The following is a 22,546-nucleotide window of genomic DNA, read 5'->3' as shown; positions in this document are numbered from 1 at the left end:
CATGGGCAGGGCGTCTTCTTCTGTCTCCTTCGACCCGTCTGCCCCGCGCGAGGTGTACTCTGACCCGACCGTGCACACTAAGGTCCAAGAGTACACCTCAAAGGTGAGGGAGGTCCATGGGAAAGATTACGATGTGCGCACTGAGCCCATTGACGCAGAGACCATCATGAGGCTAGGAGGAGGCAAGAAGCATGGGCGGCTGTGGATTGCAGACGGCGCCATCGACTCCACCACTGTTCCCTCTCTCGACGTGCTCCGAGCACGGAGCATGAGCTCCAGCCAGCCCATACGCCCACAGCCTAGTCCGTCACTGCAGCGGGTCGACACTCTCGAGGTACGTCCTGTTTTACTCGTCGTACGTTCATCTTTGCACACCTAAGTTACATTTGCATTACTGAAACATTGAAGTTTGTATTGCAGGCCGAGCTGCAGGCCCAGAAGCTCGTGGTCGAGTCTTAGAGCGCGCAACTGCAGGCCCAGAGGGAAGCGTTCGCGCCCCAGGAGAGGAGGATGCAAGAAATGGAGACCTTCATGCGGAGTGTCCAGCAAGGGGGTGTACCTTTGCCGTTGGCATCACCTCCACCGCCTACTCCTACAGCCAATCCTGTAAGTATGAAAATTCACTCTTACTAGATGCTTCCTTGACATACAACCATGGTTGACATACAAACTTACTAGATGCTTGACATAGAAACTTACTAGATGCTTGACATAGAAACTTACTACATGCTTGCACTAGCTATGACATACACCAATGCTTCACATAGAAACTTACTAGATGAATCTCACACATGCAACCTCTTATTTTTTTGCAGCTTCCGTCGGCGGGTTCGAATAACCCCGCTAATACGTCACCGAATGAACCATCGTGTCATAGGCTACTTTTTTGATGAGTTGTGCTTCGTCATGTGCTTGGACTTGAGCTTCACTTGTGGTTGTGACTTGTGCTTTGACTTGATGGACTGTGTTTGTGAATTTATGACTTGTGGTTGTGATATTTGACTTGTGGTTGCGATATGTTGTTATTTGAGTTGTGGTTGTGATATAATGTGTGAAAATGGTTTCGTTGTGATATATATGTGATTATTGTGATGTTTGTGATATATATGTGACATGTGATATATATTTGAACTGTTTGTGTCAGTGGAATGCAAAAAACAAAAAAAAATTGTAGTTTCGGTTGATTTGCCGAGTGCAATGGTCATGACACTCGGCAAAGGTGGGAAACTTTGCCGAGTGCCAGGACATTGCACTCGGCAAAGATTTTTTTTAAAAAAAGCAAAAAATCTTTGCCGAGTGCCAAGCTGGGGAGGCACTCGGCAAAGAGTTTTAAAAAAAAATAAAAAATGTCTTTGCCGAGTGCCTTGCCGCCGTGGCACTCGGCAAAGAGTTTTTGAAAAAAAATAAAAAATGTCTTTGCCGAGTGCCCAAACTGTCGGCACTCGGCAAAGACGCCGTCACCAGAGCAGCGCCGTTGACGGCTGCTTTTCTTTGCCGAGCGCCGCCGTTGGCCCTCGGAAAATGGTTTGCCGAGTGCCCGACAAATGGCCCTCGGCAAAGAGCCTCTTTGCCGTTAAATTTTTTTCCGAGGGCTCTTTGCCGAGGGCAGCGTTCGGCAAAGCCTTTGCCGAGGGCTTTTAGGCCTTTGCCGAGTGCCCTGGGCCCTCGGCAAAGATGCTCTGTCCGGTAGTGGCTGTCGTTAGACATGTTGTGTAGTGTGACGCCATCCATTATATTCCTGCTCCTACTATCATTGTCATACAAGTATATACCGACTACACTAGCTACCAGCTCCTGTGTACTAGTATGTCTCCCTGTTGCAACACAGGAGGATCAAGAGTGCCCAATATTTTCGCAACAGATTCAATTCCACTAGTTGGTGTGTAGAATATGTGCAGTACCTGAAAAGAAATCTAAGCTAAGGCGTGACAAAAGCTCTACTAGTTGTTGCTACTGTATACATGCATATAACTACATATGCAACTACTACTGCTGCTTTGGTTTACATATATCGATATATATGATCAGCTTGAGAGGCCATGCTGATGTTTACCTCTAGGATAATCCCTTCAATGTTGCTGATGCACAAGCAGGATGATTCCTACAAGGTACAGTGTTGGTAACCTGCAATAGCATATAATTGTACATAAGCTTCACATGTAATTTTCTGGTATGAATGTTGGTTAAGGAGAAGGGCTAAAAATCAGTGCATAGTGCTGACTATAAATCATTTATCTGAACCTCAACTGATTCAAGTCAACTCAGTTTTCAATTTACATCTTAAATCATATATGCAGTGTCTACTTTTTTTTTTGCTCAACTGATTCAAGTCAACTCAGTTTTGCTCACTAACCATTCATCCTACTGGAGACGTTCTTGTATGCACGCAGTAGGGAAGAGGGAGAGAAAGGGTGAGGAAAATGAGCACCTGGCCGGAGTCGCACGTCAGATTGGGCAGATATGATCTGGGCGGGGAGTTCTTCACCGGTGGGCTCAGCTCCTCCAGCAGATCGAGATGTGGCGGGGACTAGTGGAGGCTGGAAACGAGGTGCCGGCGACGCGCACAGGTTGAAGACGGCCGTCAACCACCGCGCGAAACAGAGCTGGAGCAGGTCCTGGGGCGGGCGACCTGCACAGGGGAAACTCCCCGCATGGGCTGTCCTGGGGCGGCCGGCCGGCTGGGGCCAACCACCGGGGCGGGCGGTGTCCGGGGCCGGGCAGCCGGCGGGGGCGGTGGTGTGGAGGCGGGCGAGCGGGCGTCGACGGTGGGGGCTGTGGAGGTGGCGCGCGTGTGAATGGAGCGGGAGCAGAGGGAAAGAGAGCGACTGTGTATTGGGTCTTCCTACACTTGGTGCGGTGACTTAGGGTTTACAGGTCGCTTTTGGGCCAAAATTTTTGCGGGAACAGGCCGAAAACATCGCGCCAGTGGATAATTTATTTAGCGACGGACGATCTGACTCAGTTGCTGACATATAGTGACTGACCATTCAACGCAAAAGCAAAATATTTATAGCAATTGACCATCCATCTCAGTATTTAATATTAGCAACTGACGGTCCAAGAAAACCCTTTAGCGACTCACCGTTCAATGGTAATTGTAAACTTTTAGCAACAGAAGTTAGATGCTATTTAAGGGTTGTGGTGTAGTGCTGGCCTAGGAATGCAGTGAGCTAGCACACTTCGCCACTAGCCTTTTGGGATGTACAGCAAACCAGCCAGTATATACTGAAGCTGCCTAGCCTTTGAGAAACAATGGATTGCGACAATGAACATCAATTACAAGAAAGAAATTGTAATAACAAGTAGTTCCAAATATGTACATCAATAGTTACATAACTTCAATGTTTATTACAACAGTGACCCAGCCTTTATATTACAAGAGAGGAGAATGATGAGAAATAGTTCTTCAATCTAGAACTTCAATATTTATTTATATGATTACATAACTCAAATTGTAACAAATAGTTCCAGTTCCAAATATGAACATCAATTGTTACGTGCTTTCCTATAATATAAGAAAGAAAATCTATTTTTGTATTTTACTGAAGGTGGAATACAAAATAAAACAATAGACACAGCGTTGGAGCTTCTCTATATAAAAAATAATCTCTAGACTATGTATTTTATATCCGTGCAAATGTCTTCGGTATACAAAGAATGTAACTAAATCCTATGCAAGTATACATCTACAAAATGGATTCCAAATTCCAAACTAAGCAGTAAAATCCATGCAGCTAGCTAAGCATGAGAGCAACCACCATCACACTGACACGGTATATATAACCACCAAAGGAGCTAGCTAGCTTATAAATGCGTATCAAATCCAATCACGTGAAAAGTGTGACATCTCTTCTATATCCCCTAACTATCAGCATCCGTGGGACATTCACGACAAGCATATCCATATATTCCATGTAGCAATAGGCCGGGTGGTTCAGAGGTGGTGGTGGGAGGCTCACCAGCACCACGGCCACCATCATGTTGTACTTGACGGTAGTCGTATTCAGCTTTAGCATCGTATAGAGGAACTTCTCAACCTTCTTTTCATTGACCACGACTTTGCCTGACATCCTCCATCAGTGGACGTACGCCCTTCCCTTTGTGCACAGTCTCCTCCATCTGAGAAAGGTATGCTCTGATTCTATCCTGAGCGCTTGCGTATTCTTCTTAGCATTAGGGATGATCTCAGAATGTGCTTCCATTGACTTCATGGTCACAACAATAACCTCAGCTTGCATCCGCAGATCATACAGATACTTTTTCACATCAGCCTTTAGCACCTCGGCTTCTGTGCCCATACAGTCTCTGGTAGATCATTAGGCCACTCATCAAGTCCTTTCACAATAACAACAGCCTTGTTAGCAATAATGCAGTCATTTAGACGATCCCAGAAGTAGATCGTTCTCGAAACGGAGGCGCCCGGATGGCTGGACGACGATGGAGTCGATGCCAGTGCCGGTGCCGGTAGTCAGCCGGTAGGACACAGCAATAAGGAGGCCCGGGTCGAATCCGCCGTTGGCCTCCGGCCTACGTCTGAGGCAGGCGAGGAAGCCTAGATCAAGCATGGCGTGGCACATATGGGCTTAGATCCCATGACGCAGCGGACGACGGTCGTGACCTCGTCCTAGCGCACGATGATCTCAAGCAGGAGATCCCCAGGAAGGGTCGCCGGCTTCCGTGGCTCCACCTCCATCGCCAAGTTCGATCGATCGCTGATTAAAGCTCCTGCTCAGCTCTGTGACCGCACGCACTTCTTGCTACCGATGTTGCTTGGCGTCGTCATCAACATGCCGGCCGTCTGTAGTGCACCTTTGTTTATCGTTATCCATGCATTAAACATTTGTTTGCTAACGTATTTTGAACTAACGAACTTTTTTGTCGTGCGAACACTCTGTGTCCATAATTTCGTGTCTGTTGTACACATTGTCTTGTTAGACAAGATGCGTACAACACATATACATATCTAATACTTGTTTGGTGTATATTGATTCAGGTAGTCATAATATCCCTATAACATTGTCTATCATTCTCCATTAAACATTTCTTTCCTACCATATATTAAACTACACTTTTTTATTGTCCAGACACCATGTGTCCACAACTTCTGCCAAAAAATATTTTAAGACGTGGATAACTGATGGAAATAGTATGTGTGGGAAGTGTTGTGCACATATCCTGTCCGAAATGGCACAAAAGAAAAAATAAATCAACTCTACATTGGTTGAAGCTATCTGTATGACTGATCACAGAGAAAGCTAATTAAGTTGGCTCAGCAATCTCATATACTTATATAGGAATGATGATAGGCCCAACAAAAAAAAATTCTGGGTTCATCTTCTCTGCGGAACGCCTGGATATGCATCAAAAAAGTGAGGGCAACTAGATGGCGGCTAGAGGGTGGCTAGAGGGCGGCAACTATATGCCTACGGAAACATTGTATATAGGACTCTTAATTAGTTTCCAACATCAATGTTTGAAATATGTCTAGTTCGATGGGCTACAATGTTACTTGTTTGATCCTCTTGGACAGGATGTTCATTGTTTGCACCATTTGATATGTCTACAGAACCTAGAAAATATATTGAAAGACAGGTCAAGCAACTATTGGACTACCTTTAAGACATTTTTTGTGACATACATTTACTTTTGTCACTAAGTTGAGATCGATGCCTCTAGAAAAAACGTCATAAACTAGTTGATTTATTGACATTTTGACCTGATGCCATGCCATAAACGTCATAAACCAACACATTTCTTGTAGTATATTCTGGCAACCAAAAGTCCATCTACGTCCAACAACGGAAAGCGCAAGCTAAAGATATTCTGAGATCACTATTAAGTTTCAGCCCTCTTGACCCCGACCGAGGTGGTGCACAAGAGGAGGTGATATGGAAGGAACTAGACGAGGTATCAATGGCGCGCGAGGAGGTGATGAACAATCGTAAACATGTGTGTGCTGCACGTGCATGGCCACTAGTTATATATAAGTTCTTTCTGTTAGACATGTATATGTGTGTTGTACACAATGTCTTGTAGCACAAGATGTGTACAACACTTATAAATGACTAATACTTTCTTTGTGTATTTTACTTTGGGTAGCCATAATATTCATGTACCACCATCTATCATTATCCATTAGACACTTGTTTTCTAATGTAATCGGAACTAATAAACTTTTTTGTTGTGCAGACACCTAGTGTTCATAGTTTCTACCAAAATTGCTTCTTGAAGAGGTGGATTCTCGATGAAAACGAACATGTGGGAAATGTCATGCACATATCGAGTCCAAAATGGCACAACATTCAAGAATTAACCCTTTCAAGAACATACTCCCTAAAGTAGCTAAAGATCTCGTCTTATTCGACTGCCTGACCCCGAGAGAATGTCACGAACATGGAGTGAAAGTCCTGCGACATAGTGACGATGACCCAAGCGTAGGGCGCTTCGAGCTCTAGGTTGCGGCCGACGAAGCTCGTCTAATAGTGGTGCAGCAAGTGGTAGAGACGATCATCAAAAATGAGCGTGCACACGCCATCGAGGAGATCGGCGATGCCGCGCACGATGAGATCTCAGTTGATGGGTAAGTAGCGGGGGTCGTCCATGCGACTGTCTTGGCAGAGCGCTGAGAGGAGCGGGGTCGGTGGGCCAACAAGGAGGTTCCTCATGTGAAGGCAGTGGATGACGCAGCTGGCCTCGCTGACTAGATAGCCTAGGGTGATGGTGCTCATGCCCGGCAGGTGGGAGATGAACTGGTTGGTGCCCTGATCGAAGCAGAGTAGGAGCACCATGGAATTTTGTGCCACCTATGAGTGGCGGTCGCAGTCGTCAAGGAAGCATACCGAGGTGGTGCGCAAGAGGAGGTGATATGGAAGGAACTAGAGGAGGCATCAATGGCGCTCGAGGAGGTGATGAACAATCATAAACATGTGTACATTGCAGGTGCATGGCCACTAGTTTATATATGAGTTCTTTCTATTAGACATGTATATGTGTGTTGTACACAATGTCTTGTAACACAAGATGTGTACAACACTTATAAATGACTAATACTTTCTTTGTTTATTTTACTTCGGGTAGCCATAATATTCATGTACCACTATCTATCATTATTCGTTAGACATTTGTTTTCTACTGTATTCTGAACTATTAAAACTTTTTGTTGTGCAGACACCTAGTGTTCGTAGTTTCTACCAAAATTGCTTCTTGAAGAGGTGGATTCCCGATGAAAACAAACATGTGGGAAATGTCATGCACATATCGAGTCCAAAATGGCACAGCATTCAATAATTAACTCTAACATTCAAGAATTAACCCTTTCAAGAACTTACTCCCTATAGTAGCTAAAGACCTCATCTCGTTGGACTGCCTGACCCCGAGAGAATGTCACGAACATGGAGCGATAGTCCTCCGACACAGTGATGATCACCCTAGCTTAGGATAGTTCGAGCTCTGGGTTGTGGCCGATGGGGCCCTTCTGATAGTGGTGCAGCAAGTGGTACACGCGATCATCGAAAATGAGCGTGCACACACCATTGAGGAGATCGGCGACGCCATGCACGATGAGATCTCAGTTGATGGGTAAGCAGCGGGGTTCGTCCATGCGACTATCTTGGCAGAGCGCTGAGAGGAGCGGGGTCGGTGGGCCAACGAGGAGGTTCATCATGTGAAGGCAGTGGATGACACAGCTGGCCTCGCTGACTAGATGGCCTAGGGCGATGGTGCTCATGCCCGGCAGGTGGCAGATGAACTGGTCGGTGCCCTGATCGAAGCAGAGTAGGATGCCATGGAATTTTGTGCCACCTGTGAGTGGCGGTCGCAGTCGTCAAGGAATCATACCGAGGTGGTGCGCAAGGGGAGGTGATAAGAAAGGAACTGGAGGAGGCATCAATGGCGCTCAAGGAGGTGATGAACAATCATAAACATGTGTATGTTGCAGGTGCATGGCCACTAGTTTATATATGAGTTCTTCCAATTAGACATGTATATGTGTGTTGTACATAATGTCTTGTAACACAAGTTGTGTACAACACTTATAAATGACTAATACTTTCTTTGTTTATTTTACTTCGGGTAGCCATAATATTCATGTACCACTATCTATCATTATTCGTTAGACATTTGTTTTCTACTGTATTCTGAACTAATAAACTTTTTTATTGTGCAAACACCTAGTTTTCGTAGTTTCTACCGAAATTGTTTCTTGCAGAGGTGGATTCCCGATGAAAACAGACTTGTGGGAAATGTCATGCACATATCGAGTCCAAAATGGCACAACATTCAAGAATTAACTCTAACATTCAAGAATTAACCCTTTCAAGAACATACTCCATAAAGTATCTAAAGATCTCGTCTCGTTGGACTACCTGACCCCGAGAGAATGTCACGAACATGGAGCGATAGTCCTCCGACACAGTGATGATGACCCTAGCTTAGGGCGGTTCGAGCTCTAGGTTGCGGCCAATGAGGCCCGTCTAATAGTGGTGCAGCAAGTGGTATAGCTGATCATCAAAAATGAGCGTGCACACGCCATCGAGGATATCTGCGACGCTGCGGATGATGAGATCTCAGTTCATGGGGAAGAAGAGGGGGTCGTCCATGCGGCTGTCCTGGCAGAGCGCAGAGAGGAGCAGGTTGGTGGGCCGGCGAGGAGGTTCCTCATGTGAAGGCAGTGGATGACTGTAGCTGGCCTCGCTGACTAGATGGCCTAGGGCGATGGTGCTCATGCCCGGCAGGTGGGAGATGAACTGGTTGGTGCACCTGATCGAAGCAGAGTAGGAGTGCCATGGCATTTTGTGCCACCTGTGGGTGGCGGTTCGTCAGTCGTCGAGGAAAGGATACCGAGGTGGTGCGCAAGAGGAGGTGATATGGAAGGAACTGGAGGAGGCATCAATGGCCCTCGAGGAGGTGATGAACAATCATAAACATGTGTACGCTGCACGTGCATGGCCACTAGTTTATATATGACTTCTTTCTATTAGACATGTATATGTGTGTTGTACACAATGTCTTGTAACACAAGATGTGTACAACACTTATAAATGACTAATACTTTCTTTGTTTATTTTACTTCGGGTAGCCATAATATTCATGTACCACTATCTATCATTATCCGTTAGACATTTGTTTTCTACTCGTATTCTGAACTAATAAACTTTTTTGTTGTGCAGACACCTAGTGTTCGTAGTTTCTAGCCAAAATTGCTTCTTGAAGAGGTGGATTCCCGATGAAAACAAACATGTGGGAAATGTCATGCACATATCGAGTCCAAAATGGCACAACATTCAATAATTAACTCTAACATTCAAGAATTAACCCTTTCAAGAACATACTCCCTATAGTAGCTAAAGATCTCGTCTCGTTGGACTGCTTGACCCTGAGAGAATGTCATGAACATGGAGCGATAGTCCTCTGACACAGTGACTGATGACCCTAGCTTAGGGACGGTTCGAGCACTGGGTTGCGGCCGATGAGGCTCATCTAATAGTGGTGCAGCAAGTGGTAGAGGAGATCGTCGAAAATGAGCGTGCACACGCCATCGAGAAGATCGGCGACGCCGCGCACGATGAGATCTCAGTTGACGGGGAAGAAGCGGGGGTCGTCCATGCGACTGTCTTGGTAGAGCGTGAGAGGAGCGTCGTCGGTGGGCCAACGAGGAGGTTCCTCATGTGAAGGCAGTGGATGATGTAGCTGGCCTCGCTGACTAGATGGCCTAGGGCGATGGTGCTCATGCCCGGCAGGTGGGAGATGAACTGGTTGGTGCCCTGATCGAAGCAGAGTAGGAGCGCCATAGAATTTTGTGCCACCTATGGGTGGCGGTTGTAGTCGTCGAGGAAGCATACCGAGGTGGTGCGCAAGCGGAGGTGATATGGAAGGAACTAGAGGAGGCATCAATGGGGCTCGAGGAGGTGAAGAACAATCATAAACATGTGTATGCTGCACGTGCATGGCCACTAGTTTATATATGAGTTCTTTCTATTAGACATGTATATGTGTGTTGTACATAATGTCTTGTAACACAAGATGTGTACAACCCTTATAAATGACTAATACTTTCTTTGTTTATTTTACTTTGGGTAGCCATAATATTCATGTACCACTATCTATCATTATCCGTTAGACATTTGTTTTCTACTGTATTCTGAACTAATAAACTTTTTTGTTGTGCAGACACCTAGTGTTCGTAGTTTCTACCAAAATTGCTTCTTGAAGAGGTGGATTCCGGATGAGAACAAACATGTGAGAAATGACATGCACATATCGAGTCCAAAATGGCACAATATTCAGTAATTAACTCTAACATTCAAGAATTAACCCTTTCAAGAACAAACTCCCTATAGTAGCTAAAGATCTCGTCTCGTTGGACTGCCTAACCCCGAGAGAATGTCACGAACATGGAGCGATAGTCCTCCGACATAGTGACGATGACCCCTGCTTAGGACGATTCGAGCTCTGGGTTGCGGCCGACGAGGCCCATCTGATAGTGGTGCAGCAACTGGTACATGCGATCGTTGAAAATGAGCGTGCACACGCCATCGAGGAGATCGGCGACGCCGCGCACGATGAGATCTCAGTTGACGGGTAAGCAGCGGGGGTCGTCCATGCGCCTGTCTTGGCAGAGCGCTGAGAGGAGCAGGGTCAGTGGGCCAACGAAAAGGTTCCTCATGTGAAGGAAGGGGATGACGCAGCTGGCCTCGCTAACTAGATGGCCTAGGGTGATGGTGCTCATGCCCGATAGGTGGGAGATGAACTGGTTGGTGCCCTGATCGAAGCAGAGTAGGAGCGCCATGGAATTTTGTGCCACCTGTGAGTGGCGGTCGGAGTCGTCAAGGAAGCATACCGAGGTGGTGCGCAAGAGGAGGTGATATGGAAGGAACTATAGGAGGCATCAATGGCGCTCGAGGAGGTGATGAACAATCATAAACATGTGTACGTTGCAGGTGCATGGCCACTAGTTTATATATAGTTCTTTCTATTAGACATGTATATGTGTGTTGTACACAATGTCTTGTAACACAAGATGTGTACAACACTTATAAATGACTAATACTTTCCTTGTGTATTTTACTTTGGGTAGCCATAATATTCATGTATGACTATCTATCATTATCCGTTTGACATTTGTTTTCTACTGTATTCTGAACTAATAAACTTTTTTGTTGTGCAGACACCTAGTGTTCGTAGTTTCTACCAAAATTGCTTCTTGAAGAGGTGGATTCCCGATGAAAACAAACATGTGGGAAATGTCATGCACATATCGAGTCCAAAATGGCATAACATTCAATAATTAACTCTAACATTCAAGAATTAACCCTTTCAAGAACAGACTCCCTAAAGTAGCTAAAGATCTCGTCTCGTTGGACTGCTTGACCCGAGAGAATGTCATGAACATGGAGCGGATAGTCCTCGACACAAGTGACGATGACCCTAGCTTAGGGCGGTTCGAGCTCTGGGTTGCGGCCGAATGAGGCCCATCTGATAGTGGTGCAGCAAGTGGTACAGGAGATCATCGAAAATGAGCGTGCACACGCCATCAAGGAGATCGGCGACGCCGCGCAATATAAGATCTCAGTTGATGGGTAAGCAGCAGGGGTCGTCCATGTGACTGTCTTGGCAGAGCGCTGAGAGGAGCGGGGTCGGTGGGCCAACAAGGAAGTTCCTCATGTGAAGGCAGTGGATGACGTAGTCACGCAACTGGCCTCGCTGACTAGATGGCCTAGGGCGATGATGCTCATGCCCGGCAGGTGGGAGATGAACTCGTTGGTGCCCTGATCAAAGCTGAGTAGGAGCGCCATGGCATTTTATGCCACCTGTAGGTGGCGGTCACAGTCGTCGAGGAAATGTACCGAGGTGGTGCGCAAGAAGAGATGATATGGAAGGAACTGGAGGGGGCATCAATGGCGCTCGAGGAGGTGATGAACAATCATAAACATGTGTACGCTGCATGTGCATGGCCACTAGTTTATATGAGTTCTTTCTATTAGACATGTATATGTGTGTTGTCCACAATGTCTTGTAACACAAGATGTGTACAACACTTATAAATGACTAATACTTTCTTTGTTTATTTTACTTCGGGTAGCCATAATATTCATGTACCACTATCTATCATTCTCCGTTTGACATTTGTTTTCTACTCTATTCTGAACTAATAATCTTTTTTCTTGTACAGACATCTAGTGTTCGTAGTTTCTACCAAAATTGCTTCTTGAAGAGGTGGATTCCGGATGAGAACAAACATGTGAGAAATGACACGCACATATCGAGTCCAAAATGGCACAACATTCAATAATTAACTCTAACATTCAAGAATTAACCCTTTCAAGAACAAACTCCCTATAGTAGCTAAAGATCTTGTCTTGTTGGACTGCCTAACCCCGAGAGAATGTCACGAACATGGAGCGATAGTCCTCCGACACAGTGACGATGACCCCAGCTTAGAACGGTTCGAGCTCTGGGTTGTGGCCGACGAGGCCCATCTGATAGTGGTGCAGCAACTGGTACATGCGATCGTTGAAAATGAGCGTGCACACGCCATCGAGGAGATCGGCGACGCCGCGCACGATGAGATCTCAGTTGATGGGTAAGCAGCGGGGGTCATCCATGGGACTGTCTTGGCAGAGCGCTGAGAGGAGCAGGGTCAGTGGGCCAACGAGGAGGTTCCTCATGTGAAGGAAGGGGATGACGCAGCTGGCCTCGCTAACTAGATGGCCTAGGCTGATGGTGCTCATGCCCGGCAGGTGGGAGATGAACTGGTTGGTGCCCTGATCGAAGAAGAGTAGGAGCGCCATGGAATTTCGTGCCACCTGTGAGTGGCGGTCGGAGTCGTCAAGGAAGCATACCGAGGTGGTGCACAAGAGGAGGTGATATGGAAGGAACTAGAGGAGGCATCAATGGCGCCCGAGGAGGTGATGAACAATCATAAACATGTGTACATTGCAGGTGCATGGCCACTAGTTTATATATGAGTACTTTCTATTAGACTTGTATATGTGTGTTGTACATAATGTCTTGTAACACAAGATGTGTACAACACTTATAAATGACTAATACTTTCTTCGTTTATTTTACTTCGGGTAGCCATAATATTCATGTACCACTATGTATCATTATCCGTTAGACATTTTTTCTACTGTATTCTTAACTAATAAACTTTTTTATTGTGCAGACACCTTGTGTTCATAGTTTCTACCAAAATTGCTTCTTGAAGAGGTGGATTCTCGATGAAAACAAAGATGTGGGAAAGGTCATGCACATATTGAGTCCAAAATGGCACAACATTCAAGAATTAACTCTAACATTCAAGAATTAACCCTTTCAAGAACATACTGCATAAAGTAGCTAAAGATATCGTCTCGTTGGACTACCTGACCCCGAGAGAATGTCACGAACATGGAGGGATAGGCCTCCGACATAGTGACAATGACCCTAGCTTAGGACGGTTCAAACTCTGGGTTGCGGCCGACGAGGCCCATCTGATAGTGGTGCAGCAAGTGGTACAGGAGATCATTGAAAATGAGCGTGCACACGCCATCAAGGAGTTCGGCGACGCCGCGCAATATAAGATCTCAGTTGATGGGTAAGCAGCAGGGGTCGTCCATGTGACTGTCTTGGCAGAGCGCTGAGAGGAGCGGGGTCGGTGGGCCAACAAGGAAGTTCCTCATGTGAAGGCAGTGGATGACGCAGTCACGCAACTGGCCTCGCTAACTAGATGGCCTAGGGCGATGATGCTCATGCCCGGCAGGTGGGAGATGAACTCGTTGGTGCCCTGATCGAAGCTGAGTAAGAGCGCCATGGAATTTTATGCCACCTGTAGGTGGCGGTCGCAGTCGTCGAGGAAATGTACCGAGGTGGTGCGCAAGAAGAGATGATATGGAAGGAACTGGAGGGGGCATCAATGGCGCTCGAGGAGGTGATGAACAATCATAAACATGTGTACGCTGCATGTGCATGGCCACTAGTTTATATGAGTTCTTTCTATTAGACATGTATATGTGTGTTGTCCACAATGTCTTGTAACACAAGATGTGTACAACACTTATAAATGACTAATACTTTCTTTGTTTATTTTACTTCGGGTAGCCATAATATTCATGTACCACTATCTATCATTCTCCGTTTGACATTTGTTTTCTACTCTATTCTGAACTAATAATCTTTTTTCTTGTACAGACATCTAGTGTTCGTAGTTTCTACCAAAATTGCTTCTTGAAGAGGTGGATTCCGGATGAGAACAAACATGTGAGAAATGACACGCACATATCGAGTCCAAAATGGCACAACATTCAATAATTAACTCTAACATTCAAGAATTAACCCTTTCAAGAACAAACTCCCTATAGTAGCTAAAGATCTTGTCTTGTTGGACTGCCTAACCCCGAGAGAATGTCACGAACATGGAGCGATAGTCCTCCGACACAGTGACGATGACCCCAGCTTAGAACGGTTCGAGCTCTGGGTTGTGGCCGACGAGGCCCATCTGATAGTGGTGCAGCAACTGGTACATGCGATCGTTGAAAATGAGCGTGCACACGCCATCGAGGAGATCGGCGACGCCGCGCACGATGAGATCTCAGTTGATGGGTAAGCAGCGGGGGTCATCCATGGGACTGTCTTGGCAGAGCGCTGAGAGGAGCAGGGTCAGTGGGCCAACGAGGAGGTTCCTCATGTGAAGGAAGGGGATGACGCAGCTGGCCTCGCTAACTAGATGGCCTAGGCTGATGGTGCTCATGCCCGGCAGGTGGGAGATGAACTGGTTGGTGCCCTGATCGAAGAAGAGTAGGAGCGCCATGGAATTTCGTGCCACCTGTGAGTGGCGGTCGGAGTCGTCAAGGAAGCATACCGAGGTGGTGCACAAGAGGAGGTGATATGGAAGGAACTAGAGGAGGCATCAATGGCGCCCGAGGAGGTGATGAACAATCATAAACATGTGTACATTGCAGGTGCATGGCCACTAGTTTATATATGAGTACTTTCTATTAGACTTGTATATGTGTGTTGTACATAATGTCTTGTAACACAAGATGTGTACAACACTTATAAATGACTAATACTTTCTTCGTTTATTTTACTTCGGGTAGCCATAATATTCATGTACCACTATGTATCATTATCCGTTAGACATTTTTTCTACTGTATTCTTAACTAATAAACTTTTTTATTGTGCAGACACCTTGTGTTCATAGTTTCTACCAAAATTGCTTCTTGAAGAGGTGGATTCTCGATGAAAACAAAGATGTGGGAAAGGTCATGCACATATTGAGTCCAAAATGGCACAACATTCAAGAATTAACTCTAACATTCAAGAATTAACCCTTTCAAGAACATACTGCATAAAGTAGCTAAAGATATCGTCTCGTTGGACTACCTGACCCCGAGAGAATGTCACGAACATGGAGGGATAGGCCTCCGACATAGTGACAATGACCCTAGCTTAGGACGGTTCAAACTCTGGGTTGCGGCCGACGAGGCCCATCTGATAGTGGTGCAGCAAGTGGTACAGGAGATCATTGAAAATGAGCGTGCACACGCCATCAAGGAGTTCGGCGACGCCGCGCAATATAAGATCTCAGTTGATGGGTAAGCAGCAGGGGTCGTCCATGTGACTGTCTTGGCAGAGCGCTGAGAGGAGCGGGGTCGGTGGGCCAACAAGGAAGTTCCTCATGTGAAGGCAGTGGATGACGCAGTCACGCAACTGGCCTCGCTAACTAGATGGCCTAGGGCGATGATGCTCATGCCCGGCAGGTGGGAGATGAACTCGTTGGTGCCCTGATCGAAGCTGAGTAAGAGCGCCATGGAATTTTATGCCACCTGTAGGTGGCGGTCGCAGTCGTCGAGGAAATGTACCGAGGTGGTGCGCAAGAAGAGATGATATGGAAGGAACTGGAGGGGGCATCAATGGCGCTCGAGGAGGTGATGAACAATCATAAACATGTGTACGCTGCATGTGCATGGCCACTAGTTTATATGAGTTCTTTCTATTAGACATGTATATGTGTGTTGTCCACAATGTCTTGTAACACAAGATGTGTACAACACTTATAAATGACTAATACTTTCTTTGTTTATTTTACTTCGGGTAGCCATAATATTCATGTACCACTATCTATCATTCTCCGTTTGACATTTGTTTTCTACTCTATTCTGAACTAATAAACTTTTTTGTTGTGCAGACACCTAGTGTTCGTAGTTTCTACCAAAATTGCTTCTTGAAGAGGTGGATTCCGGATGAGAACAAACATGTGAGAAATGACATGCACATATCGAGTCCAAAATGGCACAACATTCAATAATTAACTCTAACATTCAAAATTAACCCTTTCAAGAACAAACTCCCTATAGTAGCTAAAGATCTCGTCTCGTTGGACTGCCTAACCCCGAGAGAATGTCACGAACATGGAGCGATAGTCCTCCGACACAGTGACGATGACCCTAGCTTAGGACGGTTCGAGCTCTGGGTTGCGGCCGACGAGGCCCATCTGATAGTGGTGCAGCAACTGGTACATGTGATCGTTGAAAATGAGCGTGCGCACGCCATCGAGGAGATCGGCGACGCCGCGCACGATGAGATCTCAGTTGATGGGTAAGCAGCGGGAGTCGTCCATGCGACTGTCTTGGCAGAGCGCTGAGAGGAGCAGGGTCAGTGGGCCAACGAGGAGGTTCCTCATGTGAAGGAAGGGGATGACGTAGCTGGCCTCGCTAACTAGATGGCCTAGGGTGATGGTGCTCATGCCCGGCAGGTGGGAGATGAACTGGTTGGTGCCCTGATCGAAGCAGAGTAGGAGCGCCATGGAATTTTGTGCCACCTGTGAGTGGCGGTCGGAGTCATCAAGGAAGCATACCGAGGTGGTGCGCAAGAGGAGGTGATATGGAAGGAACTAGAGGAGGCATCAATGGCGCTCGAGGAGGTGATGAACAATCATAACATGTGTACGTTGCAGGTGCATGGCCACTAGTTTATATATGAGTACTTTCTATTAGACATGTATATGTGTGTTGTACATAATGTCTTGTAACACAAGATGTGTACAACACTTATAAATGACTAATACTTTCTTCATTTATTTTACTTCGGGTAGCCATAATATTCATGTACCACTATGTATCATTATCCGTTAGACATTTTTTTCTACTGTATTCAGAACTAATAAACTTTTTTATTGTGCAGACACCTAGTGTTCATAGTTTCTACCGAAATTGCTTCTTGAAGAGGTGGATTCCCGATGAAAACAAAGATGTGGGAAATGTCATGCACATATTGAGTCCAAAATGGCACAACATTCAAGAATTAACTCTAACATTCAAGAATTAACCCTTTCAAGAACATACTGCATAAAGTAGCTAAAGATCTCGTCTCGTTGGACTACCTGACCCCGAGAGAATGTCACGAACATGGAGGGATAGGCCTCCGACATAGTGACAATGACCCTAGCTTAGGACGGTTCGAACTCTGGGTTGCGGCCGACGAGGCCCATCTGATAGTGGTGCAGCAAGTGGTACAGGAGATCGTCGAAAATGAGCGTGCACACGCCATCAAGGAGATCGGCGACGCCGCGCAATATAAGATCTCAGTTGATGGGTAAGCAGCAGGGGTCGTCCATGTGACTGTCTTGGCAGAGCGCTGAGAGGAGCGGGGTCGGTGGGCCAACAAGGAAGTTCCTCATGTGAAGGCAGTGGATGACGCAGTCACGCAACTGGCCTCGCTGACTAGATGGCCTAGGGCAATGACGCTCATGCCCGGCAGGTGGGAGATGAACTCGTTGGTGCCCTGATCAAAGCTGAGTAGGAGCGCCATGGCATTTTATGCCACCTGTAGGTGGCGGTCGCAGTCGTCGAGGAAATGTACCGAGGTGGTGCGCAAGAAGAGATGATATGGAAGGAACTGGAGGGGGCATCAATGGCGCTCGAGGAGGTGATGAACAATCATAAACATGTGTACGCTGCATGTGCATGGCCACTAGTTTATATGAGTTCTTTCTATTAGACATGTATATGTGTGTTGTCCACAATGTCTTGTAACACAAGATGTGTACAACACTTATAAATGACTAATACTTTCTTTGTTTATTTTACTTCGGGTAGCCATAATATTCATGTACCACTATCTATCATTCTCCGTTTGACATTTGTTTTCTACTCTATTCTGAACTAATAAACTTTTTTGTTGTGCAGACACCTAGTGTTCGTAGTTTCTACCAAAATTGCTTCTTGAAGAGGTGGATTCCGGATGAGAACAAACATGTGAGAAATGACATGCACATATCGAGTCCAAAATGGCACAACATTCAATAATTAACTCTAACATTCAAGAATTAACCCTTTCAAGAACAAACTCCCTATAGTAGCTAAAGATCTCGTCTCATTGGACTGCCTAACCCCGAGAGAATGTCACGAACATGGAGCGATAGTCCTCCGACACAGTGACAATGACCCCAGCTTAGGACGGTTCGAGCTCTGGGTTGCGGCCGACGAGGCCCATCTGATAGTGGTGCAGCAACTGGTACATGCGATCATTGAAAATGAGCGTGCACACGCCATCGAGGAGATCGGCGACGCCGCGCACGATGAGATCTCAGTTGACGGGTAAGCAGCGGGGGTCGTCCATGCGACTGTCTTGGCAGAGCGCTGAGAGGAGCAGGGTCAGTGGGCCAACGAGGAGGTTCCTCATGTGAAGGAAGGGGATGACGCAGCTGGCCTCGCTAACTAGATGGCCTAGGGTGATGGTGGTCATGCCCGGTAGGTGGGAGATGAACTAGTTGGTGCCCTGATCGAAGCAGAGTAGGAGCGCCATGGAATTTTGTGCCACCTGTGAGTGGCGGTCGGAGTCGTCAAGGAAGCATACCGAGGTGGTGCGCAAGAGGAGGTGATATGGAAGGAACTAGAGGAGGCATCAATGGCGCTCGAGGAGGTGATGAACAATCATAAACATGTGTACGTTGCAGGTGCATGGCCACTAGTTTATATATGAGTACTTTCTATTAGACATGTATATGTGTGTTGTACATAATGTCTTGTAACACAAGATGTGTACAACACTTATAAATGACTAATACTTTCATCATTTAATTTACTTCGGGTAGCCATAATATTCATGTACCACTATGTATCATTATCCGTTAGACATTTTTTCTACTGTATTCTGAAGTAATAAACTTTTTTATTGTGCAGACACCTAGTGTTCATAGTTTCTACCGAAATTGCTTCTTGAAGAGGTGGATTCCCGATGAAAACAAAGATGTGGGAAATGTCATGCACATATTGAGTCCAAAATGGCACAACATTCAAGAATTAACTCTAACATTCAAGAATTAACCCTTTCAAGAACATACTGCATAAAGTAGCTAAAGATCTCGTCTCGTTGGACTACCTGACCCTGAGAGAATGTCATGAACATGGAGGGATAGGCCTCCGACATAGTGACAATGACCCTAGCTTAGGACGGTTCGAACTCTGGGTTGCGGCCGACGAGGCCCATCTGATAGTGGTGCAGCAAGTGGTACAGGAGATCGTCGAAAATGAGCGTGCACACGCCATCAAGGAGATCGGCGACGCCGCGCAATATAAGATCTCAGTTGATGGGTAAGCAGCAGGGGTCGTCCATGTGACTGTCTTGGCAGAGCGCTGAGAGGAGCGGGGTCGGTGGGCCAACAAGGAAGTTCCTCATGTGAAGGCAGTGGATGACGCAGTCACGCAACTGGCCTCGCTGACTAGATGGCCTAGGGCGATGACGCTCATGCCCGGCAGGTGGGAGATGAACTCGTTGGTGCCCTGATCGAAGCTGAGTAGGAGCGCCATGGCATTTTATGCCACCTGTAGGTGGCGGTCGCAGTCGTCGAGGAAATGTACCGAGGTGGTGCGCAAGAAGAGATGATATGGAAGGAACTGGAGGGGGCATCAATGGCGCTCGAGGAGGTGATGAACAATCATAAACATGTGTACGCTGCATGTGCATGGCCACTAGTTTATATGAGTTCTTTCTATTAGACATGTATATGTGTGTTGTCCACAATGTCTTGTAACACAAGATGTGTACAACACTTATAAATGACTAATACTTTCTTCGTTTATTTTACTTCGGGTAGCCATAATATTCATGTACCACTATCTATCATTATCCATTAGACATTTGTTTTCTACTGTATTCTGAACTAACACTACTAGAGAAACGGGTTTTAGTCCCGGTTGGGAAGGCCCTTTAGTCCCGGTTTTCCCAACCGGGACTAAATTCCTGGGACTAAAGGTCCACACCTTTAGTCCCGGGTCTGGGAGCCGGGACTAAAGGTCACCCACGGAAGAAAAAAATAAAGGAAATCCTCGAGGCCTCGCTTGCTCTACGTGAGATTCGATCCCAACACCTCTCTCCTCGCGCGTAGGTACATTACCAACTCAACTGCACACCACTTGTGATAGAGTCATGTGCGCTCTCCTTTTGAATAGACTCGTGGGAGACCATTAGTCCCGGGTAAAAGACATTTAGTCCCGGTTGAAGACACCAACCGGGACTAAAAGGTCACCCTTTAGTCCCGGTTGGTTTTACCAACCGGGACTAAAAGTTGATGAACTTTTACTCCGGGTTGGTGACACCAACCGGGACTAAAGATGACTTTTAGTCCCAGTTGGTATTACGAACCGGGACTAAAAGTCCTTTAGTCCCGAACGCAAAAAATATCGAGACTAAAGGCTAAAATCGAAGTGGGTGAAAGGTCTGTTTTCTAGTAGTGTAATAAACTTTTTTATTGTGTAGACACCTAGTGTTCGTAGTTTCTACCAAAATTGCTTCTTGAAGAGGTGGATTCCCGATGAAAACAAGCATGTGGGAAATGGCATGCACATATCAAGTCCAAAATGGCACAACATTCAAGAATTAACCCTTTCAAGAACATACTCCATAAAGTAGCTAAAGATCTCATCTCGTTGGACTGCCTGACCCCGATAGAATGTCACGAACATGGAGCGATAGTCCTCTGACACAGTGACAATGACCCTAGCTTAGGACGGTTGGAGCTTTGGGTTGCGGCCGATGAGCTCCATCTGATAGTGGTGCAGCAAGTGGTACAGGCGATCGTCGAAAATGAGCGTGCACACACCATCGAGGAGATCAGCGACGCCACGCACGATGAGATCTCAGTTGACGGGTAAGAAGAGAGTGTCATTCATACAGCTGTCCTAGCAGAGCGTAGAGGGAGCAGGGTTGGTGGGCCAGCGAGGAGGTTCCTCATGTGAAGGTAGTGGACGACGTAGCTGGCCTCACTAACTAGATGGCCTAGGGCGGTGGTGCTCATGCCCAGCAGGTAGGAGATGACCTAGTAGGTGCCCTAATCGAAGCAGAGTAGGAGCGCCATGGCATTTTGTTCCACCTGTGGGTGGCAGTCGCAGTCACCGAGGAAGCATACCGAGGTGGTGCGCAAGAGGAGGTGACATGGAAGGAAGTAGAGGAGGCATCAAAGGTGCTCGAGGAGGTGATGAACAATCATAATCATGTGTATGTTGCACGTGCATGGTCACTAGTTTATATATAAGTTCTTTCTATTAGACATGTATATGTGTGTTGTACACAATGTCTTGTAACACAAGATGTGTACAACACTTATAAATGACTAATACTTTCTTTGTGTATTTTACTTCAGGTAGCCATAATATTCATGTACCACTATCTATCATTATCTGGTTGACATTTGTTTTCTACTGTATTCTGAACAAATAAACTTTTTTGTTGTGCAGACACCTAATGTTCGTAGTTTCTACCAAAATTGCTTCTTCAAGTGGTGGACTCCCGATGAAAACGAACATGTGGGAAATGTCATGCACATATCGAGTACAAAGTGGCACAACATTCAATAATTAATTCTAACATTCAAGAATTAACCCTTTCAAGAACATACTCCCTATAGTAGCTAAAGATCTCGTCTCGTTGGACTGCCTGACCCCGAGAGAATGTCACAAACTTGGAGCGATTGTCCTCCGACACAGTGACGATGACCCTAGCTTAGGGCGGTTCGAGCTCTAGGTTGCGGCCAACGAGGCCCGTCTGATAGTGGAGCAGCAAGTGGTATAGGCGATCGTCGAAAATGAGCGTGCACATGCCATCGAGGAGATCGGCGACGCTGCGGATGATGAGATCCCAGTTCACATGGAAGAAGAGGGGGTCGTCCATGCGGCAGTCCTGGTAGAGCGCAGAGAGGAGCGGGGTCGGTGAGCCAGTGAGGATGTTCCTCATGTGAAGGCAGTGGATGACGCAGGTGGCCTCGCTGACTAGATGGCCTAGGGCGATGGTGCTCATGCCCGGTAGGTGGGAGATGAACTCGTTGGTGCCCTGATTGAAGCAGAGTAGGAGCGCCATGGCATTTTGTGCCACCTGTAGGTGGCGGTCGCAATCGTCGTGGAAATGTACCGAGGTGGTGCGCAAGAGGAGGTGATAAGGAAGGAACTGGAGGAGGCATCAATGGCGCTCGAGGAGGTGATGAACAATCATAAACATGTGTATGCTGCACATGCATGGCCACTAGTTTATATGAGTTCTTTCTATTAGACCTGTATATGGGTGTTGTAC

General features: G+C 46.5%; 1 pseudogene; it reads right to left on the bottom strand.

Moving 5' to 3' along the window:
• Positions 1-3,827: 3,827 nt before the first annotated feature.
• LOC136530856 (cation-chloride cotransporter 1-like) lies at positions 3,828-22,336 on the bottom strand (annotated as a pseudogene).
• Positions 22,337-22,546: the final 210 nt, after the last annotated feature.

This window comes from Miscanthus floridulus, unplaced genomic scaffold, assembly GCF_019320115.1.
Source record: "Miscanthus floridulus cultivar M001 unplaced genomic scaffold, ASM1932011v1 fs_222_1, whole genome shotgun sequence".
Taxonomy (NCBI): Eukaryota; Viridiplantae; Streptophyta; class Magnoliopsida; order Poales; family Poaceae; genus Miscanthus; species Miscanthus floridulus.
The sequence above is the reverse complement of the archived record's forward strand: the minus strand, read 5'-3'. Positions and strand labels throughout refer to the sequence as shown.